The sequence below is a fragment of the Triticum urartu genome, unplaced genomic scaffold, assembly GCF_003073215.2.
Source record: "Triticum urartu cultivar G1812 unplaced genomic scaffold, Tu2.1 TuUngrouped_contig_5652, whole genome shotgun sequence".
NCBI classification, from domain to species: domain Eukaryota; kingdom Viridiplantae; phylum Streptophyta; class Magnoliopsida; order Poales; family Poaceae; genus Triticum; species Triticum urartu.
In genome coordinates this window covers 1-11,557 of record NW_024116344.1, presented here as the reverse complement: position 1 = coordinate 11,557, position 11,557 = coordinate 1, and the positions used below count along the sequence as shown (strand labels likewise).

Genomic DNA, 11,557 nt, shown 5'->3' with positions numbered 1-11,557 from the left:
GGAGCCATTGCCAGGGTGATGAGATCAACACCACCCACCAGCACCACCACCGAGCTGTAGACGGCGTGTCATGGTGCTCCCTAGCTCTTCCCGCCTCTTAAGAGACCACATGGCATTCTGACAGTTCTGGTGCAGTTTTTGGCCAAGGCTGGAAGCCAAGAACACTTAATTTTGATCATGGACGTGACATTGTGGTCGGCGTTGTGTGGTGCAGTTCAAAGTTTCCTTGCCTGGCGTATAACAATGCATGTTCAATGGGGTAGCCTCTTCTCAGGCACGAGTATCCGAGGCAGACCACGACATCTATTTAGAATAGCTACAACAAAATTGTGACAGAGATGGTTAGTGGTAGAAGGAACTTGAGACCACAGTCAATTCTGCTGTAGGGGCTGTGTGTAGAAGATAGTACTAGCAAACATAGAAGTCACTTTGGAAAAAAAGTGTGCATATATTGTTGTACTGGAGATCCATTCCTATATTTCACTGATATGCATGGTTGAATTGTAGTATGTGTGATAAGTGAGAATAATGTAATATGAAGCGAAACGTGGTGGACAGGGCTTCACATTGTTGTTTTTCAGTAGAATATGATGTTCGTCTCTTTTTCATATGGACTACAATATGGTCAATGGTAGCTTGCTGAATAGGTTAAGCTAGACCCAAGACATAATTTCACGGCGAGAATTTGACATGTTTAATTTTTTATGGAAAGAATATTTGCTGCTAATAATTAATGATACAAGTTCTGATTTGTTAGTGCAACATTATCTTCCATGTATATAGATTGAACAAAATATAAGCTGAAGTGGAATGTCAAGCCTTAATTTATACTAAAGAATGATATAGGTTTTCTCTATGTGTAGAATAGGATTATTTTTCCTTGGAGAATCTACTAGCTGGAGTGGTCAATGTCGATATCCTTGTGAAAGTTCGCATGATCTTAGCATGAACCAACTCACAATGTTATCTCGAGCAGTGCTTTATTCACTTAAGTATCATTTTTAGGAAAATACTAGGTAAAAAGCCTATTGCAAAAAAAATTAGACGCGAAGTTTATAAGGGTTACATGTATGCAATCTACACGGGCCTATCTAATGTTAGAGTTTCATGCCTCTAATTATTTGTATTTATCTATTCTAGCTATGGATACCAGTAGCCTTAGTTCTTTTAAAGTACAGCATCTATAAACTTTACTATTTAGATATTGTATATGAAAATATCAATTAATTATAAATGCCATTTATGATCACAGACAATCTTGTTGTATGATTGTTTTCATGGCCTTCAAAGGAGAGATATCCTAGAAGTTGAGTGCAGTTGGAGGGGCCTCAATCCTTTTGAGACAAGAAAAGTTGATGGGGCCTGTCCAAGCTATGAATAGTATATGGGAAAGTGTTGAAATATTTTGTGTTTCCATGGTTTCTAAATGGTAGGAGGTATGTGTAGTAACCTGTACGGCTTCAAGTGCCTAATTTCATGTGTAAAAGTTTGCCAGGGAATTCTGGTTGTAGAATCTTGGAATAAGGAAACAAAATCCTACATGTGTCATATTGAAACAATGGGTGAAGTGCACTGTAGGTCCTTGAACTATTTCAGGGGTGTGATGTAGGTCCTCAAACTATGAAAATCGTCATCCAGGTTCTCGAAGTGCAGTAAGTGTGTTATTCAGGTCCAAAATCTCCCTGGCCCCCTCTAACTGGCTAGCTGATGCCGTTAACCGTGAACACTAAACAGTAAACCGTGAATAGTAATAATAGTGTTCCAGTTCCAACATCATTTCTGTTCATGGTTTATTGTTCAGTGCTCACGGTTAACGGCGCCAGATGGCCCGTTAGAGGGGGAGATTTTGGACCTGAATGACACATTTACAGCACTTCGAGGACCTGGATGACGATTTTCGTAGTTCGAGGACCTACGTGACACCCTTGAAATAGTTGGAGGACCTATGTGACACCCCGGAAATAGTTCGAGGACCTACAGTGCACTTCACTCTTAAATAATGGATAATAACAGACATGCTTTCATGAGATGATTAATCTTAAACATAAAAGGGCCTCCATGTGCCACCTATCATTTATAATGCCCAATAAAGAGTTCTATGTTTTTGTATGACTTTATTTGTTTTGTTCATTATATCTCGTCGTATATTGTCACCGAATTATATTGCAAGTGAAGTGGATCTCAATATTTTCGTATGTGATTGGCTATCTTTTCTATACATGTGAAATTTGATATGCAATCAGTAACAACCAACCTGCAATGAGAAGGAAGGCATAGTGATGCAATGAGAAGGAAGACATCATTTTCAACTGCTATTCTCGCCAAACCATTGAGTCTTTCTTGTGTCATAGTAGAATGCAAGTAGGATTTCAACAACTTGAGTTTAGAAAGCTCCTTTCCGCAGATGCACCAGTTACATGAATGGTTAAAATAAATCCTTTATGCAATAATAGCATTAGGACGTGAAGGGGCTCTTCATCAAAACCTCAAGAATATCAAGAGAGCCCATAGATTTCTGTATATGTAGTAATAGCATTAGGATAGAAGGGTAACTTGTATAGATAGTTAGAATAGAAAAGATGGAACCTTGATTTTGGACTTGCACGAACGACTATTGAATATCTAGAATCTGCGACAACTTCTGAACTTCAACAGGACAGCAACTAGACAAAAAATTGTTCCAAAACATATTACTAATTAGTAAACTGTTGTACAACTTTGCAAGTTAGTTTGTATCAAAAGTAGCCAGAGAAAAAGTAAGGAGTGTAGGACACCACTCCGGTTGGCCTTCTGCTCGGCGGCAGCGTCCGGCACGGCGGCAGTTCCGCTTCGGGCTGTTCCTGGCTGGCTGCAGAAGCGATCGGGGCCGAGTCACCGATTCAGTCGTCGAAGCGAAAAGATGTGAAGTGAATTAGCGAATTGATTAGGCGGGAACGAAACGACGGAAGTCACTGAACCTACATGCGTTGCGGCTGGCGTTTCGTCTATCGATCAGATGGCTCCACGCAACGAGAGATAGCGTACAGGGGAACACTTCTGCATATGTTATTGAGGCATTTTGCGCCAGAGTAAATGTTGGCCCAAAACGTTTTTTCCAGACTAATACATATAGTATATGAACGCTATTTGGGGCCCCCCTGGTCCCTGGATTTTGGCGGCCCTGTGCGAGCGCACAGCTCGCATGGGCCCTGGAGATCTTCGTTTTGTATCTTCATCAAACCTGGACAAAGAGAACAGTTAAACCTGTATCTTCAACAGTACTCTTATTAATCTGTGTTGGGCGTGCCACGGCCGGACACTGCGGGAGGAAGGAAACGTATCCATGTACCAGGGGCATAAAATAGACACGATACAGCCCTAACACGTAGAGTAAGCTAGTTAATCCACGGACATATCGATTCATTCATCCATCTATCTAGGACCAATGTCGTCTCTGCTGTGGCGTTCTGCCGCCGCGACCGCCGCCCGACGGCAGCTCAGCCGGCCGCCCTCCGCGAGGTCGACGATTCGCTCCATGGCCTCCTCCTCATTGGACAACATGAAGGTTCGCTCCCTTCTACCATCTACCTCTCCGACCGATCAATCGATTCGATACGGCTTACTGCTTCCATCTGCATGGTTAACGAACGATGATGATCCACATGCATGTGACAGGGAACAAGCTGGCTCATCATTGCCAACATCCTTGTATTGTCGGCCTGGATCACCCGGCTGAACAACAAGACCAAAGCGCACACGGAGGAGATTCAGAGGCTGCAGGCGTCCAACACCGAGCTGCAGGACCAGCTAAAGCACCGAGCAATTTGAGAGATATTTGCGCGCTAGTTGACGCATAGGTGCATTGCACGCGCATAATTGATAGTTATTGTCTAATAAATTGATCAGTAGTGTACATCATGTTTTTCCTAATGGTTTGTTTCGGGTGTTCGTCGGATGCTAGTTAAGACCTTTTTTTAACATGGATGTTCGTTAAGACTTTAATTATGCACCAAGCTAGGTGTCTGTGTGATTGACATAGAAGATGTTGTATTTGACGGTGGATTGTTGTTCGGTGAGGAATATGTTGTATGAACTTAACCAAATTGATAGCACTGCCCGCGGCACCAAACAAAACTATGAGCATATGCACAGAGCCAGAGGCCTCTCCTACAGAGATGCCCGTGTCTATTTGACGGTGGATTTGTTGTTTGATGGGGATTGCATTGTATGAACCAATAAGCAAATTCACCAATGATACCTAACAACGAGCATATTTACAATAAGGGTCTATCTAGGCCAGGTTATTGCACATCTAAATGACTCAATCAAACTAAAAAGAAAAATAAACAGAAAAATGTCTGCACAAATCTTCGTGTAAAATCGATGATATAAGACTTACTTAAGCAATGCTTAGGGCTCATCAAGATATATTTTAGAAAACTGTTACAACAAACCAGACAGATGGTTTTATCTCCTCCTGAGGTGTCGGTGTCTCTTTGACTTACTTGTGGAGATGGGGTGTTTCTTTCATGTGCTCTGAGTGGACAACGTGACGTGCATGGGCTCCCATGAGAGTAAGATGGTGATTTTGGGCGGAATCTTCTATATCTAAATAGCTAGCCCCCACTAACCTATTTCTCTCAACATGCAAGCATGCCACCTCATCAAACAACATGCATTAGAAAAGACCCACTTCAACATTCAATGAGTCATAGGAAAAGGTTGACTTCAACATGCAAACATGCATGATATATTTAATAAATATTTTACAAAAATACAATAATCAAACACAATAAACCATATGTATTTTTAGATTTAGCTCACATATTATCTCTCCGAATATTCTTATTTCCATAAAATTATTAATATCTTAGAAAAAAATTGCAAAATAATCCCGCAACAACGTGCGGGCCGGGCATCGTCATTGGAGCATAAGTTAATATCTCAGTCATCGAACTAAGTTAATCCAACAACCTAGACTGCTCCAATGACGCGGAATTGTATATAGATAGGACGACAAGCACCAAAAGACTACATGCTCCTAACTTGATTTGGTGCTGAGATTATGTGACTGCAGCTAAAAAAGTTTTCAAAACTAAAATTAATAAAAAAATATTTGAGGTCCACTATATCACCAGAGAGGCTCAATGGTTTGCCAATATGTTTTATTCAGCAGAATGAGTTGCATAGTATTGATCTTGACACTCTCATCAATAATTTTGCATAAAAATGTACGAAGGAGTTGATCATTGGATACTAGAGGTGCATGACATTTCTCTTTCAATGTGCTTTGTAACTTCTAGGAGACTGAATTGTTGTTAAATATTATTTCATAAAAATATCATTTTTTAGCTTGAGATTTTTTTTTCTGTTTAGGATGGCTAGCTAGTAGTAAAAATAAAACCTAAAATCTAAAAAATGTGTACGCACTATTTGGGCGAACTAAGCAGCCGGCTCTTGGCCACTCGTTTCTGCCTGTACGTGGGACAGGTGCCATCTGGTCGGAACCATGGCTTGCTTTTGGACTATTGCTCTGTCATATGGTGGACATGGTATATAATTAGGAAGGAAAAGCAATATGTGTTGTGCATTCTCTCTTGGCATGTTATTGAGTTAATTACATTTCACAAAAATTCAAAAAGGTCATATCTTTGAAACCGCGCGTCAGAATTCTGATCCATTTTTACTGTTGGAACCCTCGCGGCGGTATCTTTGATACTAGAACCCGCATGAATACATTTTGATGAATTTTTTTATGTCAATTTTGGTGCTATATGATGTAACTTAGTACTGCATTGTGCGATTTTTTTAAAACCAATTTTTGGAGCTAGATCCAAGTTCCTATGAGGTTGCAACCTAGTAACCATGACAATGTGATGTGCAACTTGTCTACTGCCCTAGCGAACTACCTTTTAGTAGATGTGCAACTCTTCATTTTTTTTCTAATATGGTTTAAGAGGGACAAACTATTTTTATTTGTAGATTATTAGGGTACAATTTTTTTACTTTTTTGGTCATCTACTCGGGCCAACGGCCAACCGCTAGATGGGTTTAAAAGATCCGCCACCTAGACAGTCGTTTGATCCGGCATTATCCAGCGGCACAGGTCTTTCCTCACCATTGCAACAAGTGCATTGTTGTAGAATTCCTATTTGCAACAGACCATATGTTGTAGAAACATTCCGATGACAAAGAGAACAACGTATGTTGTTAGGCGGTTTGACTGATAAAGATCTTCGTAGAATATGTAGGAGCCAATAATAGACTCTTATTTGGATAGACTCTTATTTGGATTAGTGGTTGTTCGCCTTCATCATCAGGGTTTTCGTTTGACTGTCTCTTGATCAGTTATGATGTCGTGTGATTTTGACCTAGTCTTTTTTTAACCGGACGGAGCAGTCTACCCTTTTGATGAGGTCCCGTGGATAAAAGAGTAGAGATACTCATGCCTCATTCAGCTTTGCCACGTGAGCGGAAGCTAGTAAGAATGAAACCGCTGCCCCATGGTCATGTACAATGCAAAGCAATAATAATAAAAACCAAATGACAGTTGGCGCGTGTGGGTGTGGGTGTGGGTGTCACATCTGGACACCGGTAGCTAGTACTAGTAGTATGTTTAGATCTCTGAATCATCGATCCCTCCATCGAAACTCCAAGCTCTAAGCTCAGGCACGCACGCTAGTGGATCTCTCCGTACGACGAAGCTCACAAGCCCAAGCTGCAGCTAGCTCCGTCGATCGACACCATGGTACATATATAACGTACCATCCATCACGACCTTCAATCAATGGGGGAGGCTCAGAGGGGGGGCGGAGCTGGGCCCCGGGCATCCAGGGCCCAGGCCCGGGGCGTGGAAATTCGAACAGGCTAATATATGTATGTTTTTCTGCAGGCCCAGGGCGTGGAAAAGAAGAAAGCCCAAAGACTGATGGGCTCTCTCGTCTGGAAGGCTGAAACGGACGCACGAGGGAACCCATCCACTCCACGAGGCCACGATCTAACTCGGTTATTTTGAGGTAAGTTTTTAGATTTTTATCAATGATATTGTATATCTTATGATTTTGCTTTTGTTGTCTTGAAGGTGTTGGCTCTTCTTCTACCGTTGACAAGGTTAGGCGAGGCACTGATGAAGCAAATCATTGATTTGGTACTCTTTTATATCACATGCTGTTCTTTGTAGTTTTTGTCATATTTTTATATATTATGTTATATCGTTAAGCATTGAGTTTAAATTTTAACTTTTCGCGATTAAACCATATTTTTATGGGGTATCTTTTGTGGTAGCTAAAAGCCTTATGGAGGTTAAGTTTTTTCACTCGTGATAAATTTTTTTTGGCCCGGGGCTTGCTCCAATCCTAGCTCCGCCACTGGCTACAAGACCAGCTCGAGTCCTCCTGAGTGTTCCACCGGCTAGCTCACCAGGCCTACCACTTGCTCGCCCGTCCTCACGGAATACATGCATACATACATACATACATACATACACACACACATACATACATACATTAGTTGGTACTAGTAAATGCGTAGGTGCAACACACGTTAAATATTTAGGCAATATATTAATTGCACGTGGATTTTATGTATGCTACTATTTGTGTGTTAATCATATGATTAGTGTAATATTTGGTATGATATTAATTGCATATTAAACACGTTTAACACTCGTCATTGGAGCAGTCTAGTTTGTTGGATTAACTTAGTTCGATGACTGAGATCAGTTGAATCTACCCCTTTGGGTCTTTTTATATTGGTATATCTCTACTCCTAATGTCTCAGTTGGTAATTTCTGTTCCGGGTTTATTTTCGTCCCACCTACCATGGTCTTTTTTGTACCTACTCCCACCTCGCGCTCAGCCGCAATGAACCAAGAAAACCCTCCAGCCAAATCCCCCACCCGCCCCACACGCCTAACCTCCCGTAGAACCCATCTGTCACGAACGAAAACAAACCGGCGAAAACAAACCGGTGAAGATTAACCGGCGAAAAAAAATCGCTGACCAAACTCCCGCACGTACGACCAAGGTATCGTGCCCTCGAGCGATGCCCTCGTTCGCCCGCCGCCGCCCTTCGTCCCTTCGCCGCCGCCCTCCAGATCCCTTCGCCTCCGCCCGGCGCCGCCATCCCCCGACCTCCTCCCCGGCTCCCGACACCGCCCGCCACCCACATCTCCTCCCCTGATCCTGGCGTCGCCCCGCCCCCACCTTCTCCCTCACTCCCGACGCCGCCCGACCCCCAACCTCCCTGGATCCCGGCCGCCCCGCCCCCACCTCCCCCACCGCTCCCGCCCGCCCATGCCGCCTATCCGCGCCCCTCCCACACACTCCCGACCTCCTCCCGGCGTGCCACCGCCCCTGCTCCTCCTCCTCCTCCTCCTCCAGGAGGACGCGCCGCCGCCCCTGTTCTTCCTTCCTCCTGTCGGCATGCGCGCCGCCACCCCTCTGGCCGTCGCTGGCATCCCGTTCGAGCCCGTGGATCCGAGGAAGATGGAGACGATGGATGATGGGAAGGACCAGCGGCTGCCTAGTGGTGACCTCGTGGAAGCAGACGGTCGACAAAGACCATCATCGAGGCTGCTACTGGTATGTGTTGTGCAATCTTCAGAGATGAAAAAAAGATACTAGTACAGAGAGGAGGGAGGATTGCAATTCAGACAGATTGGCTGGTAAGGTTCAGAGATGTTGCTGAAGATTTTTTTGTTATGCAAATGCACTTCTCCTTGCTTTAGGTTTTATGCATATGTGACCGCGATTGCTAGAAGTTGTAACAAAAGACGTAGAAGTGGTTCTGCTCTTGCTGTTTTCGTGTATTATCATTGGTTCGAAGTGGAAGAGGATTAGAGCATAGCATGCAATCTATAGTAATCCAAAAAAAATCTGTTTTGTAGGAGTTCAGCAGAAGGATTCACATCAGTGCAAATCTCCGGTGGGAGTAAGTTCAGAGGGGGAAAATGCATCTGGCCCAACCGCCTCGACCTCAACAAGCCCCATCAAGATTCGGCACCGTGGGCTGCACCCCCTCTCTTCCTTCGAAACTAGGAGTTGTGGAGGAGCATTGATTGGTTGTCTACTCGGAAAGAAAAGAAGATGAAGTATGTGACCATCGTAGCAACTGTTGAAGAGACGTTGTGCGGCTGGTTGTGGATGAGAATTGTCTAGCCGGCAATGGATTTCCAGCAAGGGCGGCAGAGAAAAATCCATGACGAGATGAACACCACCACGACAACATCATGGATGTGATCAAGGTACCTCTGTTTCCACAGTCCTACCAGGAAAGTTTTCAGGTTATCCTGGTTCCAGGTTTAGATTGTTTATAGAGTAATCATACATCGATTGTGTGTGCGCGGTCTGTACAAAATGGATAGGCGTAGTTTTTATTAACCAACTTGTTGCACATTATTGGTTCTAGTTGAAATATCTTTCTCCCTGCATCTTACACCAAGAGAGATTCAGGGAAGAAGTGAGGTGCATAAGTATAACAACAAGGCAGGCAAGATACCAGGGTGCAGGCTTCAACATTCAGTCGTTGTGGCCAGCATGCACTCTTATTTCATAATCTACCTTGCGTGTCTTATATTTGAGAGGGAATTAGATTTAGCTTGGTCGTGCCATCCATCCGGATGCTACTAAATTGTGTAACTACCTAAGTTCTTTTTTGACTGTGCAGAAATAGCATTGGCTGCAACGATGGAGTATGTTTTACATGTTTTTTTGTTGATGAAAAAAGTATCCGTTTCATCTTAACCATACACTCGACGAAAAATGCTATTTTGCCAAAGAACGTCTTGTCAGCTATGGTATTTAAGCTCAGAGTTACTAACTCAATGAGGTGTATTATAAGTTTGGGGCTACTATTTTTTTTCATATACATAAATGTATTTGACACCTCTGAGCATCTAGAAATCTTGCAATTGGTAGATAGCATTTGCCTTCCGAAAATTTTCCTTGAGACCATGAGAGTCTGAAGAAAAATTGATTAATTATTAATGTTGTTATATTTATGCAAGTTGAATGCTATTAAAAATTCTTATTTCCCTTATCGGGAATGAATTGTGATTTATACTAGCTGTTAGACAAATATTGGAACACAGTGTGCATGATAGTTCTTTTTAGAATACGTAAAGAACTTTGTGTCCCGATGAACTCACAGAAAAAGAGATTTGAAATTATGTCCAAGCCTAAAGAAGGGCCACGTCTAAAATAGAACACCACACCCCTTTTTAAAATTACTGACGGGTTGATGTTGTTGCATGTCGTGGGGGGGACGGGTGTGTAGCAGCCGTATGCGCACTGCTTGTGCTGGGCGCCGATCTGGAGGCCCCTGATCGGAAGGGACGCCACTGGAGCTGCTGCGGGAGATGGTAGCGGTACGCCCAGTGGCAAGGCACCATATGACAGACAATTGTGGTCTGCATTTTTTTACCAAAATACTGAACATGTTCTGATTTTACCAGAATACTGATGTGGACATTCAAGCTGCAATAGAGGAGCTGCATGTGCTGCTATAGATTGGTCCTTGCAGCTTATGAAGGCATCAACTATTGGCGGCACAAAATTTTGGAGCTTAAGATTCCCCCCCCTTATTTCTGAAGGAAAGCTAAAGTTCGGGGTGCTAATCTCCGAGGATTTTCTCAATGATGAACATTTTTCTTTTGTTTCTCTTGTCCTAATCTATACCTCAAGATGCAATAGTTCTTATTGTACTTCTTGGATTGCTCTCTCATTGTAATCAATACTGTTAATTAATATATAATAATCATATATTTTTCATGCAAGAGGGTTTATTTAACACTAACAAGCCTTTCAAGTTTTTATATGGTAATATGGTGATAGGTTGGAATGTTTGATCACCCAGGAATGTGGATTTTAACACCAACCGGTACTAAATGTTTTGGTGTATTTTGGTTTTATTTTTTATTTTTACTTTAATTTTGTGTTTTCAATTTAATTTAGTGATTGTTTTACATTATAATGAGTTGTTAAATCATTAGGTGATTAGTTTGACTGGATGCGTGTGGATCCTAGCTAAGTCATCAAGTATATGTCATATCCATATTATATATACTTGATCACCTACTTAAGTGATCGAGGTAATATGGATATGGCATATACTTGATCACTTAGCTAGAATCCATCCAGTTGAAACTAATATGCAATTTCTTTCATAAATGATATAATAACTCATCATCATCATATTAATTAGTATAAAAACTCTTGCATCATATATATCATCACCAACGGTTTTCATAGCAAAGATATCATCGAGTTCAACATGGTAATGATATTATAAGCGTTCATAACACCACAAAAGAAAATCACTCTTTGAGATTAAGTTCAGGACGAAGAACACAGACATGAGAGGACAAGTACTAAGAGCATGAACTAGCTAATTAATCACTACTGCTGCTCTCTCTCAAGTAAAATAGCATAGAACATGTATAGCTTTGTCGATTCATCATATTGGAGCATGCAGATGAACATGTCTCCTAATCGTGGGTTGCGCTTCTGATTGCTGCCCCCTAGTACTTCTATGTGATTGTTCACAATTTTGCTCCAGTCTTTTACTATTAAGCATTCCT

General features: G+C 42.2%; 1 long non-coding RNA gene across 1 annotated transcript; it reads left to right on the top strand.

Annotated features, from left to right (window-relative positions):
- Positions 1-8,347: 8,347 nt before the first annotated feature.
- LOC125529512 lies at positions 8,348-10,485 on the top strand. Its single transcript, XR_007292660.1, has 4 exons — positions 8,348-8,644; positions 8,867-9,223; positions 10,255-10,345; positions 10,433-10,485. It is a non-coding gene; the product is annotated as an uncharacterized LOC125529512 (long non-coding RNA).
- Positions 10,486-11,557: the final 1,072 nt, after the last annotated feature.